This window comes from Chiloscyllium punctatum, chromosome 9 (genome assembly GCF_047496795.1).
Source record: "Chiloscyllium punctatum isolate Juve2018m chromosome 9, sChiPun1.3, whole genome shotgun sequence".
In the NCBI taxonomy this organism is placed as follows: Eukaryota; Metazoa; Chordata; class Chondrichthyes; order Orectolobiformes; family Hemiscylliidae; genus Chiloscyllium; species Chiloscyllium punctatum.
Genome location: NC_092747.1, coordinates 123,244,868 through 123,259,037, shown reverse-complemented (window position 1 = coordinate 123,259,037; position 14,170 = coordinate 123,244,868).

The following is a 14,170-nucleotide window of genomic DNA, read 5'->3' as shown; positions in this document are numbered from 1 at the left end:
ACGTCTTTCATCAGTTGACAATGATTAGATGTTCTGTAGCTACATGTAATACAGGTACAAATGGATGTAGAAATAACTGGATGGAATTTAATGGTATGTCCATATTCTTGACATAAACCTTGGGAGTGAACTCAGCCTTGCTCCAGTGAATTGTCCCAAACAAGTTTCACATTAATTAAGTCAAGCTAGGCCTCCTACTCCCAACTGGCAAGGAATTCCGAGATTAGTCGGTTATTGGAATCCCTGGAGGTACGTGGTGAGAAGGGGGCTATGGCCAGGATACATCTGGCCAACTCTGCAAATGGTGTGAGTTGCAGGTGGGGTGGTTCTTGAATGGACAGGCAAGCGGAGAAAGGAATCCTGGGAGTTTGTTCATTGGACCTCAGGGAGAGGGAGCCTTGAATCAACCCAGTATAAGTTGCCAAGTTTCCCCCCTACATGGTTTCAGCCTCTGCCCAACACAATAAGAATTTTAGCATGAGTGGGGAAGGGCTTCTAAGTGGCTATTTAAAGGTTCCAATTGTCCTGGAGTGGGCAAGATCCCTCCCAATGCAGGCGTGGGTAAGTGGGCGCTGAGAACTGTGATCATGACAAGGTATGGAATTTTATATCCCTCACCCATTCCCAGAGGAGGGAACAATTCAGCTGGTGGACTTTGTGGGAAAAAAATGTATGTTTTATGAAGTAGCTTGAGAAAATGTCCCGTTAAGAAAAAGTTTGAGAGATGATCTTCTAGAGGTTTAGAAAATAATGAGGGAAATAGATAAGGTAAATGGCAAGTGTCTATTTCCATATTTTTAAGGTGGGAGGAGAAAGATTGAGAAAAGACATGAGGTACAACTTTTTCACACAGTGAGTGGTTCTTGTGTGGAATGAATCTCCATAGGATTCAGGTACAGTAACAAAAATTTAAAAGCCATTTTGCTAAGTATATCAATAAGAAATGTTTGAAGGGATATGGGCCAAGCGCAGGCAGATAGGAGTAGTTTAGTTTGGGATTATGTTCAGCATGGATTAGTTGGTCTGGAGAGTCTGTTTCCTTGCTGCAGGACTCTAAGAAAAACAAAATATAAATCTCGAATTAAAGTTGAAGAAATTGGAAAAATAGCTAATGATCAGGGAGGTTATCTCTGTTCTCTAGATGATTAATATATGGATCAAATTATTTCCAACAGCACACCTTTCAATTCCCCTTCCAGCAGAGGTCTGCTTCCTCATTTGTAATATAAACCATGAGACTTGAAATGGGAAGAAGTACTAAAGGCATGCCCTCAGGTGGAGAACTCAAGAAAAAAAAATGTTTATAAACATCTCAGAGGGATTTGCTGGAGTCAGTTCTTTGTCAGAAGCAAATAATATTCCTTACTTACCAAGAGGGCATTTATATTCTCATCTAGAAGTGTTACCAGGAGACAAATATGAATCTATTAGCTTCAGGTCGATGCAGTAAATCAGTGACGGATAACTTGGGACTGTAGCCTGCTCAACATTTACAATCACTCAATCTGAATTCTGCGAAACAAGGCTTGGTTTGAAAGCTAAGTAAGGGCATGAAAAGTAACAGGGCCAAGAAACAAAGGTATATTAGATGTGAAAATTAAATGGTCTCCTTAAGCAAAGCAATGGAGTTCACGTTTTCCCTAGTCGTTACTAAATTCTCCAGAGGCCTTGTGCATTATCTGTAATTCAAAGCGAGCAGCATTCTGAAGAAGAGAATTTAAAATGGGGAGATGGATATGAATAATAAATAAATAAATATTCATCATAATGAATAATAAATACAGGCTGCAACAAAATAAGTTCAGGATTAAAACCTTTGGCATCAAACCTTGAGAAAAACGGGTTCTGTGATGGAGAATTGACATCCCATCTGGAATTCTTCTGAGTCCCAGCACCATGATTAAATTCTGATCCTGTGACTGTGGCAGGCAATAGGGAATCTTACTGGCATCAATTCAGAAGTGTCACCAGGATCACTAAGTAATTAAGGATGGGTGGCCCGTCTCTCTGAGTTATCTAAATAAGCAAAAGGACAACAGCATTTACAACCTTAGCATTGGCAGCAATTCAGGTGACTGAAACTAAGGCTGCAGGGTAAAGAATGTGTGTTTCTCCATGTTTGGGCACCCTCAAATGGCCAGTGGGAATAATATTTCACCGTGTTAGGACTGAAGACAGGCCCTTGCAATCAAAGGGGTGACCTCTCTTGCTAATGTGTCAGAGGTTCATTGCCACAGGGCAGGTCCTCTGTGAGACACGGAGCCTGTACGAGAGGACGTCTCCACTATCTAGCTGCAGGACGCACTGGAAATACATGGTGAAGATGTTTTCACAAATATCTTTGGATAAGCATAGGGACAAGAATGGAATATTGTAGGTTAGATGGGCTTCAGATTGGTTCCACAGGTCGGTGCAACATTGAGGGCTGAAGGGCCTGTACTGCACTGTAATGATCTATGTTTTAATAGGAGAAGCTAGGAACCAAGGGCACAGGCTCAAGCAATCCTTCAGAACTGAGATGAGGAGGAATTCCATCAGGCAGACAGTGGTGACTATGTGGAACTCATTGCCACAGAGGGCTGTGGAGGCCAAGTCATTGAATGTATTTCAGTCAGAGATTGATGCATTGTTGATTAGAGAGGAGATCAGGGATTACTGGGACAAGGCATGAGAACATAAGACCATAAGACCTAGGAGTAGGAGTTGGCCGTCTGGCCCTTTGAGCCAGCTCTGCCATTCAATACGATCGTGGCTGATCTTTTTGTGGACTCAACTCCACTTAGCCATATTTTCACCATATCCCTTAATTTCTTTATTTTTAGAAAAAAAGTATCTACATTTGCTTTAAAAGTGATTACTGAAGTAGCATCAATTACCTTCCCGAGCAAGGAATTCCATAGATTAACAACCCTCTGGGTGAAGAAGTTCCTTCTCAGTTCAGTCCTAAACCTGCTTCCTCCAGTCTTGAGGCCATGTCCTCTTGTCCCGGTCTCAACCACCAGTGGAAACATCCTATCAATTTCTATTTTATCGATTCTCTTCATAATTTTATATGTTTCTATAAGAAAGATCTCCCCATCCTTCTGAATTCCAATGAATATAATCCCAGTCTACTCAGTCTCTCCTCATAAGCCAACCCCCTCAACTCCAGAATCAACCTAGTGAACCCCCTCTGCACCCCCTCCAGAGCCAGTACATCCTTTCTCAAGTAAGGAGACCAAAACTGCACACAGTACTCCAGGTATGGCCTCACCAGCACCTTGTACAACTGTACCTCTCTGCTTTTGAACATAACCCTTTTCGCAATGAAGGGTAAAATTCCATTTGCCTTCCTAATGATGTGTTGTAGCTGCAGGCCAATCTTTTATGATTCATGCACAGGGACACCCAGGTCCGTCTGCAAATTAGCATGCTGCAACTTTTTACCATTCAAGTAATAATCTATTTTGCTGTTACTCCTACCAAAATGGATGACTGCACATTGTCTTCCATCTGCCAGACCTGTGCCCCCTCACTCAAAATATTTATGTTTCTCTGCAAAGTTTCACAGTCCTCTGCACACTTTGCTCTGCTACTCATCTTAGTGTCATCGGAAAATTTTGATACCCTACACGTGGTCCCTAACTTCAAATCATCTATATATAATTGTAAATAATTGTGGTCCCAACACCGACTCCTGAGGGACACCACTAGTCACTGATTGCCAGCCAGAATAGCACTCATTTATCCCCATTCTTTGCTTCCTGTCAGTCACCTAATCCTCTATCCACATTAATACTCTACCCCTAATGCCATGCATCTTTGTCTTATGCAGCAGCCTCATGTGAAGCACCTTGTCGAAGGCCTTTTGGAAATCTAGGTACATCACATTCACTGGATCCCTGTTTTCCACCTTGCTTGAAATGTTTTCATAAAATTCCAAAAGACGGTGGCTCAGTGGTTAGCACTGCTGCCTCACAGCACCAGGGTCCCAGGTTCGATTCCAGCCTAAGGTGACTGTCTGTGTGGAGTTTGCACATTCTCCCTGTGTCTGTGTGGGTTTCCTCCCACAGTCCAAAGATGTGCAAGTCAGGTGAATTGGCCAGGCTAAATTGCCCGTAGTGTTAGGTGCATTAGTCAGAGTGGAAACGGGTCTGGATGGATTACTCTTCGGAGGGTCGGTGTGGACTGGTTGGGCTGAAGGGCCTGTTTCCACACTGTAGGTAATCTAATCTAATTTGTGAAGCATGCCTTGCCCTTCATGAACCCATGCTGCGTCTACATAATGGGACAATTTCTTCTGAGATGCCCTGCTATTCCTTCCTTGATAATAGACTCAAGCATCTTCCTCACTGCAGAGGTTAAGCTCATTGGTCTATAATTCCCCATCTTTTGTCTACTTCCCTTTTTAAACAGTGGCGTCACATTTACTATTTTCCAATCTGTTGGGACTGCCCCAGAGTCCAATGAAATTTGGAAAATTACCGCCGGTGCACCTGCTATTTCTCCTGCCATCTCTTTTAGTACCCTGGGATGCATTCCATCAGCCAGGAGTCTTATCTGTCCTTAGCTTCATCAGCTTACCAAACACCAGTGCTTCTGTGATAATAATTGTTTCTAGGTCTTCACCTACTTTTGTCTCTTCGTCACTTATTGGCATGTTATTAGTATCCTCCACTGTGTAGACTGATACAAAATACCTGTTCAATGTCTCAGCCATTTTGTCATATCCCATAACTAACTACCCCTTCTCATCCTCTAAACAACCAACATTTACTTTAGCCACTCTTCTTCATTTTATATATTTATAGAAATTTTTGCCATCTGTCCATATATTCTTTGCGAGTTTTGTTCCATACTCTATTTTACTGTTTTTTTATAGCTCTTTTTGTGGCTTTCTGTTGACCGTTAACCATTTCCCAAGCTTCTCGATTCCTGCTGTTTTTGGCCACTCTTTCGCTTTGATAGCCTCCCTTATTTCCTTAGACACCCATGGCAGATTACCCCTCCTCTTACAGTTCTTCCTTCTCACTGGAATAAACTTTTGCTGAACACTCGAAAAATTTCTTTAAAGATCCTCCATTGCTCGTCAATTGTTGCACCACAAATTCTCCGTTTCCAGTGTACTTTAGTCTGGTCTTCCCTTATTCCATCATGGACCCCTTATTCAAGCACGGACCCTGGTATTGGATTTTATCTTCACACTATTCAGCTGTATTTTAAATTCAACAATAGTGTGATCACTCCTTCCAAGAGGATCCCTAACTATGATGTCATTAGTTATTCCTGTCTCATTGCACAGGGCCAGATCTAGGATAGCTTGCTCTTTCATCGGTTCCATTACATACCATTCAAGAAACACTCGCGGATACACTCAACGAACTCCTCCTCAAGGCTATCCTGACTGAGCTGGTTCGACCAATTGTCATGAAGATTAAAAGCCCCCATGATAATACCGTACCATTTTTGCAGGCATTAGTTATTGTCTTGTTTATTGCCCGCCCCAATGTGATGTTATTACTTGGCGGCCTATTGACTACACTTATCAGTGACATTTTTTTCTTAGAATTCCTAATTTCCACCCAAATGGATTTGACCTCATGCTCCATAGAACCTATATCAGCACTGCTCTGATGTCATCCTTGAATATCAGAGCTACACCACCTCCCCTACATTCCTGGCTGTCCAGCCCAATAGTTTGGTACCCATGGATATTTAATTCCCAGTCATGACTATTCTGCAATTATATTTCCATAATGGCTACTAAATCATATTCATTTGCGATGATTTGCACTGTTAACTCATCAACTTTGTTACGAATGCTACAAGCATTCAGGTAAATTGCCTTTATGCTAACTTTCTTAAGGTCATGATTCACAACATCTCTCGTATCTCCTGAGTTATCCAAGATTTTTGCTTCTTTCATAGACTGGCTTGAAGTTAAACCCTCCTGCACACGTGCTGGCCTGCTGCTTAACTTTTCAGTTATCATCATACTTCCTGTTGCTTTCCCTTTCCCTTCCCCCGACTCACAAGTTTGAAGTTCTAGTGACTACCCTGTTCATCCTTCTCACTAGAACACTGGTTATAGGTCGGTTCAGGTGGAGACTGTCTCATCGGTACAGATCCCCCCAACCCGGTTCCAAAACTGATGCTAATGTCCCATGAAATGGAACTCCTCTTTCCCACTCCATTCCTTTAGCCACGTGGTTACTTCCCTAATTTGCTTGCCCCTCAGCCAATTTGCACGTCCCTCTAGCAGTAATCCAGTGATTATCACCCTTGAGGACCTGCACCTTAATTCTGTTCCTAGTACTCTATAATCCCCCAATCGGGCCCTCACCCTAGCTTTGCCTGTGTTGTTTGTCCTAATGAGGACCACAACAACTGGATCCTCTCCCTCCTGCTCCAGTATCCTTTCAAGCCAGTCAGAGATGTCCTGCACCCTGGCACCAAGCAGACAACACACCATGCAGGACTCCCAATCAGGCTTGTCAAGGATACTATCATTCCCCCTAATTATAGAATCCCTTATAACTACCAATTGTTAGATTAGATTACATTACTTACACTGTGGAATCAGGCCCTTCGGCCCAAGTCCATACCGACCCACCGAAGCGCAACCCACCCATACCCCGACATTTACCCCTTCACCTAACACTACGGGCAATTTAGCACGGCCAATTCACCTAACCTGCACATCTTTGGATAGTAGGAGGAAACCGGAGCACCCGGAGGAAACTCCCACAGACACGGGGAGAATGTGCAAACTCCACACAGTCGCCTGATGCTCTGGCTCTGAACCCGGGTCTCTGGCGCTGTGAGGCAGCAGTGCTAACCACTGGGCCACCTTGCCGCCCACTTTTTGCTACCCCCCTTGAATGGCCTTCTGCACCATGGTGTCGTATTGCGCTGGCTCATCCTCATCCACACAGGGAGCGAGCATCTCATACGTGTTGTATAAGGTCAAAAGCTGAGGCTCCCCCACTCCTGAGCTCAGGTTTCCCCTACCTATCTCCCTTGCAATTACACCCTGTTGTCCTTGATCACTAACTAAATTTGAATTACTTAATCTACCAGGTGTGACTGCCTCCTGAAACAAAGCAGCCAGGTATGTGCCACAGTGTTGAAGCTCAGATTCCAGATCATCAATTCTGAGCCAGAGTTCTTCCAGCAACCAACACTTGCTGTGGATGTGGTCACTGCCATTCACAATGGGATCAGCCAGCTCCCACATCACACAGCTACAGCACATCACCTCCCCAGCCATCTCTACTTAGCTAATTAGTATATGCAAACTTGATATGCAAACATATTCCATATCAAACAAGCTCGAGTAGCATAGCAGACTTGATGGGCTGAATGGCCTAATTCTGATCCTATATCTTATGCCCAGTGAAAACAAGATAGACAGCTGTATGCTGCAATATTCTCAGTCATTGCCATTTTACCCATTGTGTTTTCAATACAGGCGATATCACATTAACAGGTCAACAGTCAGGGGCCAATGGTCCTATCCAGTCCACCACAACACCTGCACATCAGACTGTGCTCCAAGGTGAAATTCATGGAATTTATTTTAATAGAAATCTAAAACATTTTCATTTTATGGAAGGAAACGTGATTTGAAACTGCTGAAAAGTTTACAAGATCAGTTCTGAACACATCCTCTTTCCAGTCTGTCATTGAAATTACTCACCAACTCAGATCTCTGAGCCTGTGGAGCAACACTATAATGGTAGCTCTGTGAGCTATGGTTAACGTTACATCAGCATTCATTTGCATGAAGCAACTCAGTCTGTATGTTGTATGAAAATTGATGTAAAACCTGATCTTGCTGAATTGTAAAACGGCACTTGTAACTTGCAAACTTCCAAATTTAATGAAAGCTTTTCTTGTCATTCACAATTTCAACAATGCTGTTGTAGTGATTGTGATAAGGTCAGTCAGGTGGATCTAACAGAATGTGAGTTCCCTGATTGAGGCTGTTAACCTGGTCCAATCAGGGAGCCCTGACTGACAGATATAAATAGGGTGTCTACCGCAGTTAGGCGGTAGTGTGGGGGTTAAAAGAGAAAAAAAAAGGAAAAAAACCAAAAAAAAAGAAAAAAATAAATAGGGTGTCGCACTGTCTTGTCTGTTTGTTACTGTTGTCTTTGTGATGAATGGAACTGGGATTTGAGGTTTGTCCTCATCTCCCTGGAAACTGGTTGAACAGTAGGGTCGGGCGTTTGGCTTTGCTGCCCTTTCCCCTGTACATAGTTTTTTTTTGTGAACTGCTGTTTTCTGTTTATTGTTAACTGTATTTTGTACTGTTTGAAAATTTTTTTTCAAAAAGAACAGGAAAAATCAATTTCAAAAAAAGGAGTGTCAGGGGTTCTGCTCACTCTGTGCTAGCTGGGTCAGTGTCATGTACTATCCACAGGTAAATAAAGGGTAACGTGATGACAGGATTCCAGCCTTGGTGGAATTATTTCAGCTGTGACTATCCCTCCAAAAATAAATTGTTAAATTTTTTAGTTCTCTTTCATTTCTATCAATGTATGTCAATCTCTATAGTTCTGATTTAAAGTAAGACTGAGTGACACAGTATTATGGCAGAGATTACAGAGTAGGCAGGACTCTACCTTTATGAGAGTTTAGATGATATCATGTCTCATGATATACTGGTCTAAAGGTTCCTGACTCTCATTCAGTCACAGTCTCTATGTAATGGAGTCTGTGTGATGTCTCTAGCCAGTCAGCTCTGTATTGTAATTTTGTCAGCAATCACTCATCAACAAAAATGTTTGTCTACCCTAGATATTCACTGGCTATAGGTCCTTATGTGCTTAACGAGCCTGATCCTAGAGCCATGTCTCTGACCACACATTTGATAGGTATTTCCGGGGGGTGGAATTAGTCCTTGACCTCAATCATTGGCTTTCTCCAGTTCCTTTTCCATACTTCCTTTGGTCAATGGATATTCTCAAAGAATCATGTCCCTTCACACAAGAGCATCTTCCAGATTGGTTTCTTCTGAACAAGGGTCTCCCAGGCATTGGAACATCAATGTTGCATTTCTTGAGGGACTGGGGTGGACAAAGTTAAGAATCACACAACACCAGGTTATAGTCCAACAGGTTTATTTGGAAGCACTAGCTTTCCTGATGAAGAAGCAGCACTTCAAAAGCCAGCTCCTCCAAATAAACCTGTTGGACTATAACCTGGTGTTGTGTAACCTTTTACTGAGAGTTGTTGATGATAATTCTCAAGTGCCTTACGATGATGTCTATATGTACCGCAAGTTTCGGACCCAGACAGAAAACTCAGAGGGATGACTACCTTATACACAATGATCCTGATATCAGCAAGACACTGAAGACTCTCATTCAGTAGCATCCAAAAGCAATGCTCACAGATTAGATGTAATATTGAATCTCCATATTGATGTCAACTGTAGATGAGAGATAGCTTCCCATGCAGGAGAAATGTTCCATATTTGGCAGGAATTCTCCTTTGATCTTATAACATAAAACATACAACATAGAACATAGAACAGAGAACAATACAGCGCAGAACAGGCCCTTCGGCCCTCGATGTTGCGCCAACCTGTGAACTGTTCTCAGCTCGTCCCCCTACACTGTCCCATCATCATCCATGTGCTTATCCAAGGATTGTTTAAATCTCCCTAATGTGGCTGAGTTAACTACATTTGTAGGCAGGGCATTCCACGCCCTTACCACTCTCTGGATAAAGAACCTGCCTCTGACATCTGTCTTAAATCTATAACTCCTCAATTTGTAATTGTGCCCCCTCGTACAAGCTGACATCATCATCCTAGGAAAAAGACTTTCATTGTCCACCCTCTCTAATCCTCTGATCATCTTGTATGTCTCTATCAAATCTCCTCTTAGCCTTCTTCTTTCCAATGAGAATGGACGGATGCACCAGAATCTGACCTGGGATGGATTGATAAAGGACTTGAATCTTCTTGAGGTTGAGGTTAAGGTCAATTCTAAGATATGCTTCAGCAAAGGTTTCTAGGGAGCAGAGATGACCTTGTCATCCACATATTGAAGATCCACAAGTGAGGTCAGTGACATCTTCTTCTTAAATTTCAACCAGTTCAGGTTGAAGTGTTTTCCATCCATCCTGTAGACAATGTCCAAACCACTGGGAAGTTAATTATTAACAAGCTGTTGAATGAGTTCTCCTCTCTACCTCACTGGTGAAGTTGTTTTGCCAGGCACTGAGAGCTTTCCTCCTCTTGCTGATAGCTTATTGAGTGATGTGGTCATTCTCATTGAACCAGTCTTGGTGCTTCCTTGGAGGGGGAGTTCGTTCTTGATAGTGGATCCAACAGTGTGTTCCTTGTGTTGATTCTCAAATTTTCCTCTCTGAAAGAAGGAGTAACCTGCTTTGCTTGGTTTCCCCTTACCTGCTCTTCAAGTGTCCTGTAGGGCAGCAAGATCAATGCTGAAGGACCTGGGTTCACAGGCAACAAGGGCAGGTCTTCACTCTGGAAGATTGTTTTGCTCATTATCTATGAAGGCTCACACATTCCAGGATCTGAGACTGGTTTTCAAACCACAGGTAGATGGGCCCACTGGATGTGGTTTTCCAGCCTGGTTCGTGATGGAACAGACTGTTGTTAGGACACCTTTCCTAGCCCCTTCACCCCTGCAAGATAATCAAAGTGAATCCTGAAGAGGGTTGCTCAGTTGTAAAGAAAGCTGCCGAAACGCTATCCTGTTCCAATTCCCAGTCAAACCCCACCATCTACATGTCAGTTTGAAGCTAGGGTCTTCCAGATCTCTCAAACTTGTCCCTGTTACCTCTCACCCATCGCCACAGAGCGCGCATGTGTGTGCGTGTGTGTGCGCGCGTGCATGTGCTTGTGTGTGTGTGAATGCGTGTGCGTGTGTGTGTATGCGTATGTGGGCGTGTGCGTATGTGTGCATGTGGAGTTGAATTCCACTCGGTAGACCCCCTTCTGCAGAACATCTTTTAATGCTGGAATGCTGTTTCACATCAGCAGACAGTCCTTGACAGGAGGTAAATCTTGTTCCAGTAGCAAGGAAATCTCAACAGTTGGGAATCTCAACTACTGCTGTAGCCATTGCTGTCACACAAATGTCTTCTGCCTGGATTACGTTGAGCACTTGTTTTGGAGAGTGCTTTGCCTGGTTCCTCTCTCTGACTTTACTGTCATGGGTTGCCCTACCAAGAGTTGAGACTGCATCACTCTCAGGATCAATGGAATGCACCAGTCTCTCCAATGCAGCAAAGGAACAATCCATGGAAATGTATTTGTCACATATAATAATGTAAATACACATAGAACCCTGACACTGTACATAAATCCATCACAATATAGCCTTGAGAATAGTTACTGATGTGAATAAACTTCAAGATATCTGACTCAACCAGTTCGAGCTTTCATGGCTGAAGTCATGTGGCTGAAACTGTAGCACTCTGCAAATTGCATCACAGTGGCAATAGGATAACACTAAAAGCTAATGATGACAGCTCATTAGTGGCAGTAGGTGGATTCTGAAGCCTAAAAGCTGATAGCCTTAACATCAATTAAGAAAGCTTTTTTTTCTAATAGTCACCTGTCAAGCAGTCATCTATCAAACTGTCGAAGTTCAGAATAGAAGATTCAACTACAACCAACACTAGAGGGCTACAATAAAAACTGCAGGCTACAAATCTGTACTAAAGTACATAATTGTGGAAACTCTATTTCTCTATCTTAAAGAGAGCTGCTGAACTAGCTAAAGCAAAATAGTTTTCACTGGGCATGAAATGAATGTTCCAAAGCAGTCCCATAAGAAAATGCAGCTTGAAAACATTGGGAAAAGGGCATTTTTTTATATACTAAAGAAACTATAACCATGTCTAGACAGTGGTTGATTCCATCATTTTCTTTTTCCTCTGCTACAATAAGACTAACTTTTAAACGTACAGTAATAAAAGGAAGACAACACTTCTCTTTAAGGATCGGGTGTGTGGTGCTGGAAAAGCACAAGAGGTCAGGCAGCATCAGGAGATTTTTCTGCTCCTCGGATGCTGCCTGACCTGCTGTGCTTTTCCAGCACCACACTCTCAACTCTGATCTCCAGCACCTGCAGTTCTCACTTTCTCCTATCTTTAAGGCATCAACAACAAATGAAAGGAAAGATAATTGCTCCTTTTAAACACCATCAACAATAAAAGATAAGAGAAGTTTAACAGTGCAAACATAAAAGACAGAAACAAACAAAGTTAAAAAAAAAGGAAAAACATTGTTAAAGACATTTGTTTGCAGTTGTATAAAGAGCCTTAAGCTACAAAAGATGAAAAGCAAATATCTAAACATGGTTTGGCATGTAATTGATATTCTGTCAGAATTTTAAAGATTTAAAGAAAGAATCAACCTTTGTTTTATGGATAAACGATAAGTGACAAAATGACAGACAGTCAAATCTATTCTCACTTTGGTCCTTGGAAGATGAAGAAAGCAATCACTGCAAAGGTCCTGGCAATATTTTTCAAATTTTACAAGAACACGCAAATTATCAGATACAGTTGTCTCCAAGGGAGCTGCCTGAGAAGTTGAACCTTCCCATGAGCCTGAAACCCTTTGAAAATGTCTATTAAATCTGGAAATTCTGAAGACCTCCTAGTCACTTCAACTTCCGAGTTATCCAGCAGAAATTAGAGTACTACAAGCCACTCTAACACCAGGGTAATGACAGATCTGAACTCCCCAACTCATCAATGAACTCCATCTCCTGACTCCTGACAGCTCTCCCAGTTCCCTGAGAATCCCAGCCCCAGCCATCTCTTACTATCTCCACCTCACCCCATCCCACCCACCAATACCCACACCACCCCCATCAATTTGGCCCTGTCATATCAATGTCATTTTTCCCCACCAACCAGACCCTCACTGACTACAATGCCTGCATAGCCTATCCTCCTGACTCTCAAATTCAGTACATCTCACATCTGACTGGACCACAACTCGCAATCATTTCCTATCCCCACTCCAAGTCCCTACTAGTCCCCACACAAATCAACACACAAGCCTGCTGATTTGATCCACCACAGTTTCCACCAGACCCCCTCTCCCTGCTAGTTTGAGACTGACCCACCCCCAGAACCAACACTCTTTCCCCCCATCGCCCCCATTGATCCAATGGCCAATGAATCTGAAAATCCGTGTCAGCTATTGAACCTGAAACACACTCCCGGCCGTGGGCTCGAATCCTCACTAGCCAAAGTGAACACCCTTCCTCCATCAGCCTGACTCGCCTGGACCAACACCACACCCACTCCAATGGGAACTGACAAATCTCCTCTGCATTTGTATGGAGAACCTTTCACCAGTGCTAAGCACTGCCTCACTTCTGTCTCAGTCTGGAATGCTACTCACTTGTCACCCCACCCACTTATCACTCTCCTGGCATCCTACCACCTGATATTCTGTACCTCACCCACCTGCCACCACATCGATCTGGCCTCCTATTGCCCTCACCCACCCAACATGCTGTTCCCCCTTACCTGCCTGGCACCCTAACCCCACTCTTAATTTCTCTACTGACCCTTTCATAGCAATTGTCCAAGTGGTTGGTCGTGCTGCCAGATGTTTCAATCCCAGGGTATGACACACTGACTATTGCAAAATATATTCTTCATGACTAGATTCATGCATTCTTGGAAAGTTTTGTAATGGAAGGTCCCTCTCCAGGAATAGCCGGGGCAGGAGACATCTAAAAGTGAGTAAGGAGTTTTTATTCCAATCTCTGCCTGTAGTACAGTTTCTGACGCTGATCAGAATATCTACCTGCTGTGTCCTCGATATGTCTTCTGAGTTATTCATCAGACAGGACATATTCCAACAACGTATAATCACATCATCAAGAATCTATCACATTATCTCTCTATGGCAAATGGCATTGGATTTCTCATTAGAATTAAACATAAGTGTGACACAAACCTCTATGAGTTCCTGACAGCAGCTCAGGAACATGGCCATATTTCTAACAGAAAAAATGACAAAACAACACGAGTTATATCAACTTCTGTGCTTCAATCCACGTGTAACTGGTATTAGCCCTGATGAAGGCTTATGCCTGAAACATCGACTCTCCTGCTCCTCGGATGCTGCCTGACCTGCTGTGCTTTTCCAGCACCACACTTTTTGACTCTAATCTTCAGCATC